This window comes from Echinops telfairi, unplaced genomic scaffold, assembly GCF_000313985.2.
Source record: "Echinops telfairi isolate 266 unplaced genomic scaffold, ASM31398v2 ScPeMD7_7415;HRSCAF=8453, whole genome shotgun sequence".
In the NCBI taxonomy this organism is placed as follows: Eukaryota; Metazoa; Chordata; class Mammalia; order Afrosoricida; family Tenrecidae; genus Echinops; species Echinops telfairi.
Window position 1 is genome coordinate 1,875,184 of NW_022111315.1, and position 9,198 is coordinate 1,884,381.

Sequence of the window (9,198 nt, forward strand, 5' to 3'; positions counted from 1 at the left end):
AAATGAGGAGCTGGTGCCAGGGGCTTAAGTGGAGAGCAAATGTTTTGAAAATGATGAGGGCAATGAATGTACAAATGTGCTTTATGCAATTGATGTATGTATGGATTGTGATAAGAGCTCTACGGGCCCCTAATAAAATGATTTACAAAATAGACTGTGGGGTCAGGGTGTGGCACCCCATTAGACTCAACTGGAAAACACTAGTAAAGGTCAGCAAATAGACCTTGAACTATTTATAGATTTTTTCCTCGTTTTTTTTTTGTCATTAGTTTTTGTTCTTGTTGGAGTTATTGTTTTATTTTCCATTGTTGCTTTGTTTTGCTCTGTATTGTGTTTGTACATATTACAATATCTGCATGTCTATCTAGATTAGATAGGCGGGATAAACAAGCCAAAGGAGAAAACAATGGGACCGACAGTTCTGGGGGGACATGGGAGAGGGAGAGACGGAGGAAAGGAAGTGGGTATTAACAAACCCAGGGACAAGGGAAAAACAAGTGATCCAAAATCTATGGCAAGGAGGGTGCAGGAGGTCTGGTAGGGTTTGATTAAGGGCAATGTAACCAAGAGGAATTACTGAAACCCAAATGAAGGCTGAACATGATAGTGTGACAAGAGGAGAGTTAATGGAAATAGAGGAAAGAATTAGGAGGCAAAGGGCATTTATAGAGATCTAAACCCAGGCATGTACTTATGTAAATATATCTATATATGATGATGGGAAAATAGATCTATGTGCATATATTTATAGGTTTAGTATTAAGGAAAGAGAAGGAAATTGGGCATCTACTCATGTACTCCCTCAATGCAAGAACAATTTGTTCTATTAAACTTGCATTCCATGATGCTCACCTTCCCGAAAAGATTGTTGAAGACAAATGGGTGCATAAGTAAATGTGGTGAAGAAAGCTGATGGTACCAGCTATCAAAAGATATAGCATCTATAGTCTTAAAGGCTTGAAGATAAATGAGTGGCCATCTAGCTGAGAAGCAGCAAAGCCCACATGGAAGAAGCACACCAGCCAGAGTTATCATGAGGTGTCGATAGGATCAGGTATCAAGCATCAAACACCCTGTGTTAGTCTGGGTAGACTAGAGAAACAAATCCATGGACACACATATGTGTATAAGAAAGAGATGCATTTACAAGAGCAATTGAACATTGATAACACATTCCAGCCCAGTCCAGATGTCAGCCTATGTGCCTGATATCAATGTATAAATTCCTGTTCAGACTCACGAAACACATGCAATGACGCTGAATGTAGAAGATCACAGGCCACTGGGTAGAAAGTCTTTGGATCCAGTAGCAATGGAAACATCTCAGCGCTGGCAAGGGTCTCTGCATGGCTTCCCAGGGCTGCATCAATGTGGGTCCACGAATATTGTCAGCTGCTATGTCTCCCAGGGTGTGAGCAGAGAGTCTCCCACCTCCAATAAGGAAATACCAGAATTCCCAGAATCCTTAGGGGAAGACCTATGCCCACACAGAAGCCTCATTGGCTTTGATCCAATTGACAGAGTAGACCCCACTCCTTCACTCTTAATCCTCATATTGACAAATGATTATATATCTACCATAGACCCAGAACAAAATATCATGTCAATATGAATGGGGTGGGGAGAGTGCAGATTGGAGGCCCAAAGCCCATCTGTAGGCAATTGGACATCCCCTTACAGAAGGGTTGCAGGGAGAAGACAGGCCAGTCAAGGTGCAATATAGCACCGATGAAAGATACACCTTTCCTCTGGTTCTTTAATGCTTCCTCACCCACACTATCATGACCTTAATTCTACCTTACAAATCTGGCTAGACCAGAGCATGTACATGGGTACAGATAAGAACTGGAAATACAGGGATTATGGGACAGATTAACTCCTCAGGACCAATATTGAGAGTAGCCATATCAGGATGGGAAGGGGATGTAGGGGGAGAAAGGGGGAACCAATCACAAATGGGAACTTTAACCCCCTCCCAGAGGACTGGACAACAGATAATGGGATAAAGGGAAACATTGAAAAGTGCAAGACAAAGAAAAATAATGATTTATAAATTATCAAGGGTTCATGAGGGAGGGAGGAGGCAGGGGGGAAAATGAGGAGCTGATACGAAGGGCTCAATTAGTAAGAAAATGTTTTGAAAATGATGATGATAACAAGTGTACAAATGTGTTTGATACAATGGAGGTATGTATGGATTGTGATAAGAGTGGTATGAGCCTCCAATAAAATGATTTTTTTAAAGTACTGAAAAATTTGGCTTATACATGAGTATGTACGGTAAGTCTCCATATAAAATATCTCACCTGAGATCTACATTTTATGCATCAGAAAGTTTAAGTACAGTCATCTTAACTAGTTTCAGAACTTTGTAAAACAGAAGCAGGTCATGGATATTCTGCTAATATCTGAATATTAAACATATCCACCTATTAAGAGTGAGCCACCCTAAGATTCCATGTGGGTATTTAATACTCTATCTTTGGTTATACCAGATCTTTTAAAATAAAAAATTCTAGAAATTCAACAGTAAAATTTCCATGTTCATTGTGGTGGAGAATATCTAGGTTTTAAAGAGCCAAGTAGCATCAAGGCATGCATCAAGAGCCTTGGAAGCCAGAGATTGCACTGTTATCTTGTCCTTTGGCATCAACTCTAGTGGATCCAATTTTATTCATGTAAAATGTGAATTGACACATACAACCTCTTCCAGCTCTGAGAGTCTATCATCCTAAATCCGTAAATCACCACGCACAAAATGGCGGCTCATACATCCATAAATACAACTCCAAAATTTGTCCAAAACTTAGTAGTAACTACTAGAATTAAATTCCAGCCCTTCTCTATAACTGTGCCATAAACAATGGCCTAGACAATTTTCCTAAGGCTAATTGGGTGAGGAAGATAGTAGCAATGATAGTAGTGGTGGTGGTGGTGGTGACAGCAGTAGTAGCTAAAACATGTTTCAGCTTCCTATAGTGCTTATTTTGCTATAAACACTTAATAAGCATTATTCATCAATCTTCACAACTCTAGAGAGGAGGCACTATGAAATCTTCACGTGGTCAAGGAAGAAAATGAGGGACAGAAATATTAATGACTTGCCTTCATTACTGGAGAGCTAGAATTCTAACTTAAAGTCTCAGTTCTTAATCAAATGTAAAAAGAAAGGCACAGATGAGCACTGAGTTAAGAATTCCTCTTATGTCCAAGATAAGGTAAAGGGAGTCAGATTTACCTTCCTTCCTTAAATGACTGAAAATAAAACCCTGAAAATGTATAGCTCAACATTTTAAAAAGCTATTGTATGATAGGCAGTCCAGGACAAAATCCCTGCAAACAGGAAAAAGCAAGGGTAACTCAATCATTGCCCAGTTTACTTCCAGAATACAGTTTCCAAGCCACAGTACAAGGAACACAAAGAGAGCCTGGTGGTCTCCTTGACTTGAAAAGGCAGGCATCGGTGTTTAGAGAGACCAACGTGGCTTCACTTTGTGGAGGAGAATACAAGAGACAAGCAAGCTGCAAAGAAGTCTGCAGAGGTGTTCACTTGAGTCTTTTTATGAATGCTGATCCATAAGTGAGAAGGAGCTACTGAAAATGGGGAAGGAATGAACAGAAAGGAGTGAGGGGCATGACGTCCACAATAGTGGCATGAAGAGCTCAGTGAACTCTCAACCAAGTTAAAAAATATAAACGGTGAAAATTGTATATGTAAAATAACAAACACTTAAAAGTCACTAGAAATAACCCTATAAGTATAAAGTATATGAAGAAACAATCAGGAATGTCTAATAAATCTCTTCCGCTGCATCACTCTCCCTAAACAGCAAGTGTAATAGAAGTTCTAGTGTGAAATTTTGATACCAAGAACACAGGATTCTGTTTCCTCCCAGCTCACAGCCTAGGATAAAACTAGTACCTAGGTTGGATCAGGATGCAAACATTTCTCTAAGGGACCTCCTTCTTGCACCCAGCTGTTACTCATAGGGCAGGAATCACAGAAAACCAAGAATTCAGGACCGCGATTGCCATCATTTCAGCTCATTCATGGGGTGTGGAAAGAAATGCCAGGAAATCCAGAAGCTACCACACTTATTCAGCACCTTATTCATAAGGCAGGAGTGTAACTTCAAGAGTAGTCACAGTCCCAACCTCTAGCTGCAAAAGAATGGTGCAGAGGTTTTCTGAGGGGAACAGAAGAGGTACACAACAGAAAATTTGGTAACTCTCCCTATAGGAACTGAATTTATTTGGAAGAAAGACTGAGGAAGTTCAAGATTAAAAGCAATGTGTAACACCAACTTCTAATCTGTACAAATCAACAATGTAAGTATTGCAGTATGAAATATGCCATTTCCTTTTGTCAACAGTGTTTTAAATTCTAATATTAGCTACATTAATGGGGATATTTCGTAATGTTCTCTATCGTGGGGATATTTCATAATGGAGATATTTAATAATGTTCTCTATCATAAAATGATAATGATGTCTCTAAGGTGAACCAGAGACATATATAAACCATAGATACATGAATAGATTTTGGGTTCACACTTTATTCTATTCACAACTTAAGAACAATTAGTTCTTATGACATGGCCCTACTTGATGCTCACCCTCCTGAAGTGATCCCTGAAGATATGGGTGGTATAGCAAAGTGTAGTGAAGAAATCAGATGGTGCCCTTCTATCTGAAAGAATAGTGTCTGGGGTCTAAAAGGCATCTTAAAACAACAGCCATCTAAGTGAGGCATCAACTAAGTCCATATGTGTCTGGGCGACCCCAAGTTTCTAAGTAATTTCTTTAATTCAAATCCAGAGGAAGGAATAGTATCAGAGCTTAAATTGAGCACACTGAGTTTCCAGAAGGCTATGAATGACAGTGGAAGCCCAAAATCCATTTGCAGGGTCCCCACATGAATTGAATCACCAGTAAATCCTCTCTGACGATAGTTCAGAGATATGAATAGCCTTGCTATCATGCAGAGAGCATTGTAAAGTCGATTGTGGCAGATGTTCTTTGGTTAAAATATAATATTTTATTTTTTGATCTCCATATTGACCCATTCTAAAGTTGTATGAGTTTATGAATATTTTCTGTTTTCTTTTCTTCTTGATTCAGATTTTTCTGTTTTGTCATTGTTAGGATTTTGTTATTTGTTTCTTGTGTTTTGCATGATTTTCTGTTTATGAAATCTAGGACAGGGAAAACCGTAGAGCCATTCACTGGATTAATAATTACCTGGACATGGCACGGGGTATTGGAGAGAAATGGGGAGCTAACAACAAAGAAATTGGGAGCAAACACCATAGAGAAAATGTGAAATTGATTCTGGTGATTATTGTACAATGTTTCTTATACACCAATAAACTATTTTTTAAAGCAAGGTACAAAATTACTAAGATTTTAGTCACAAAGATAACCCCTGAAAAGAGCCTGAATTTGATGGGATAAAATGGTGGGGAAATTCATGACACAGGATGTTGTGAAAAACAAGAGAACAGCCAATAGGCTAATATGACACAAACGGGGCAAGCAGTTTAAGTGAGAGATCACAGAAAGAAAAAGAGCTCGGATAAAGCTACTGTTGTCCCACGAAGTCTGTGCTCCCTCCAAGGCACATCACAGACTTCACACTGTGGGAGACATCAATTATTAAATAGATATCCAAAGCCCAGATTAATTGGTTGAGCAACATATAGAGACTATATATAGGCATATATAGGGGTATATGGAATTGCTAAAATGTGTTATTGAAACTGTCCAATTTTCAACAAAAATCAATTATAAGATATGCAAAGAAACAAGGAAGTTTAACCCATACACAAAAGAAAATAGACAATAGAAGCTATCTTTGATAGGGCTCATTAAACTTAACAGAGGAAGACTAATTTGTTTCTATGCATCTTCAATTTTCTTCACTCTTCTTTGCCCAGGATAGGAAGAGACCAATAGTTGCACCGTACCTGGCTTCCCATGAGTTCTTCTTAAGACCCCTACTTAACAAAGAAGAAGAAAAAAAGTCCTTGTGGCCAAAGATATTTTGAGGGAAATGAGGACAAATAAACAAGGTGACAATTCCATTAAGGACACCAACATATATGTAATGTAAATAACAGAAGGAGAGAAGAAGAAGGAAGAAATAACAGCTGAAAATTTCCAAAATTTATTATTAAAAACTATACAGGAAGCTAATACAAATTTCAATGTAAGATAAAGGCAAAGAAAACTATATCCAGACATATCAGAGTAAAAATGTTTAAAGATAAAATTTTTAAATCTTGAAATCACAGGAGGAAATTATTTACCACACATAAGAGAACTCTAATAAAAAATATCTGAGTTTCTATTCAAGGCAATAGAAGCTAAAGGCAGTGGGATGTTACATTCAAAGTTATGGGGGAAGAAAATCTTTCACCCAAAATTTCTAACCTACAGAAATTATTTACCAAAAATAAAAATGAAACAAGTATATTCCATGAAAACAATGACGAGAAATCACTGGTAGCAGATTCAACTTACAGAGAAATCCTAAAGAGAGTTGTTCAGGTTAAAAGAAAGTAACTCCACACAGGAATTGAGACTTACACAAGGAAATATAGAGCACAATAAAGACAATTATGTTATATAAAAAGACAAAAATGCATATTTTCTCCTTCATTCTCTTAAATTTAAAATTATTGTGTGTATATTGTATGGTTGGGCTATAATGTAAATATAATAAAATAAAAATATCAACACAGAGAAGATGGATGAGAACAAAATTTTATTGAACTAAAGAAATGGATATGGACCTGAATCTATGAGGGGGAAAAAAATGACAATAGTAATTCAGATGCTAAAGTACTGAAAAACTCTCACTGCCAGTCATCAAGTTAATCCTGACTAATAATGATGCCCGGTGGGTTTCCCAGTGGGTTACCTGTTTAAAGGAGTAGAAAGCTCAGTCTTTCTTTGGCTGAGGCGTTTTTCTCCCCCCCAGAACTGCCGACCATGTGGTTCCTAGCCCAAAGCATCACTAAGACACCACCAGGCAAGACTAATGTAATAAAATTTAAACATATATTTGCTTAGCTTCTTTAAACTATATAAAATATAAAAGGCAACAGATATAAGTATTTGTTGCTTAGTTTGTAACATTAAAAGTAATATGTAATAACTATGTAATAGAATGTAATAGCACAAACGATCTATTTAGTAGTTGACTACTTATATCTCACTGGAATTGTTAGTAAAAAGAGAAGTCAATTGGGCTTGATCAAGGGCAATGTAACCGAGAGGAATTACTGAAACCCTTATGAAGGCTGACCCTGACAGTGGGACAAGAGCAAAGTAAAAGGAAATAGAGGAAAGAACTAGGAGGCAAAGGGTATTTATAAAGGTCTAAATACAGGCATGTACATATGCAAATATATTTATATATGATGATGGGGAAGTAGATCTGAAGTCCTATCAGTCTCTATCAGACCAGTAAGTCTGGCTTTTTTGTGATTTCTAGTTTTGTTCCACACTTCTGCCCACTTTAGCTAAGGCCTTTTGTAATTCTTCATAAAGCAGTCCACATGGTAGGCCAGTAGCATTTAGTTCTTCTGGTCTTAGGGTCATAGAAGTTGGGGCTCACAAGGTGCATTAGTTCTTTGGAATAATTATTCTTTTGTTCCTTTGATTTTCTTCACTCCTTTGCACCAGATGGGGAAAGAACAAAAGCTACACCTTGGATAGTCACTCTCATGTATTTAAGATCCCAGTCACTTTTCACCAGAGAATAATGTAGACTATGCTGTGCCAATTAACTTAGATATTTCACAAGACTAAAGTCCTGAGCCCTTAGACTCATTTCCTCAAGGTGTTTAGTTATAGTAAAGGAATTTTCATAATTTGTCCCCTAAATGCTCTATTATATTCATTAAAGTATTTGAAGCCCTCACAAAAATAGGTTGGAATATCCTTTGTCAAACTTATAAATACTACTTATCTTACTTACATGAAATATCTAGGATAGGTAAGTACATAAAGACTAAAGTTTATTACTTGTTTTCAAGGGTAGACAGATGAGGAAGGAAAAGGAAACCCTGAGGCTCTGTTGAGCATAGTGGAAAAATCTAGAAATGTAATGATTAGGGTTGAATAATATGATAAACATAATATCATAGAATTATATATGTAAGAATGCTGAAACAGCATATATTTTGCTATTCACAATTAAATAAACACTATTAAAAGATTATTTTAACCTATAGAAGAAGCATATATTAGGATGTTTTTTATTTATTATTTTTATTTTCCCTTGCAGATTTTCTTGGAAGTGAACTCTAATTGCAGAACTGCAAGGTACAGCAGTGGCATGAGTAGTTAAAATTCTAGTAGTAATCTTGGATTACTGGGGATATTATGCACACATTAGAAAAGCCACTGTGAGCCAAAGAGTTGGGAGTGTGGTAACATAAGGATTTTTAAAAATAGATTTTCCACCTCTTATTTCTAGTGGCTTGTCCAAAATGGAAGCCCCAGTTTGAGACTTTTTGTTGTTCTTCTTCTTTTTTATCACAATCATAGCTATCTGAGTAGATAAAACTAAAAAATCATCCTATATTTCTGGCCAAAAGAACCAGGATAGGAGGAACTCAAAGACTCAAGAATGGGGATCTGGACAATACAGAGCTAGAGAATGGAATTCTCTCGTCCTCGATGTGAACCCACGCAGCATTCATGCTCAGTTCTGATCATGTGCATAACAGACACAAAGAATCATACCAAAAGCTTTGAAAATTAATACCAATTTAAACATCCACCAAACACTAATAAACAGTTAAGTAACACACATACAGGGTGGAAATAAAATAGCAGGCTTAGTAAACTGAATTGAAATTAGGATCCTAACCATCCATAAAAGGAATTTTAGAGCTGAAGATCTGGACTTAACTTGGATGAATGTCTTCTAAAAAGTTATCTGGAGATCTATAGCATGACCAATAGAATTCACAATGTCCATGATACAATCCCAAACTACTCAGCATAGTATGCTATTCAGCATAATAGAAAGATGTAATAAATACTCAGGAAGGTCAATAAACATGTGTATTAGTCTGGGTACTTTGGAGAAACAAACCCACAGCGACTCATGTATAAGAGAGAGTTTTATGTAAAGAAAATGTGCATCACGAAAACATCCCAACCCAATGCTGCCCAAGCCCACAA

At 37.1% G+C, this 9,198-nt stretch overlaps 1 protein-coding gene across 1 annotated transcript in view; it reads right to left on the bottom strand.

Moving 5' to 3' along the window:
* The window catches only part of EDA (ectodysplasin A), a 558,670-nt gene that overhangs the window by 342,293 nt on the left and 207,179 nt on the right, over window positions 1-9,198 (bottom strand). The window lies entirely within an intron of this gene.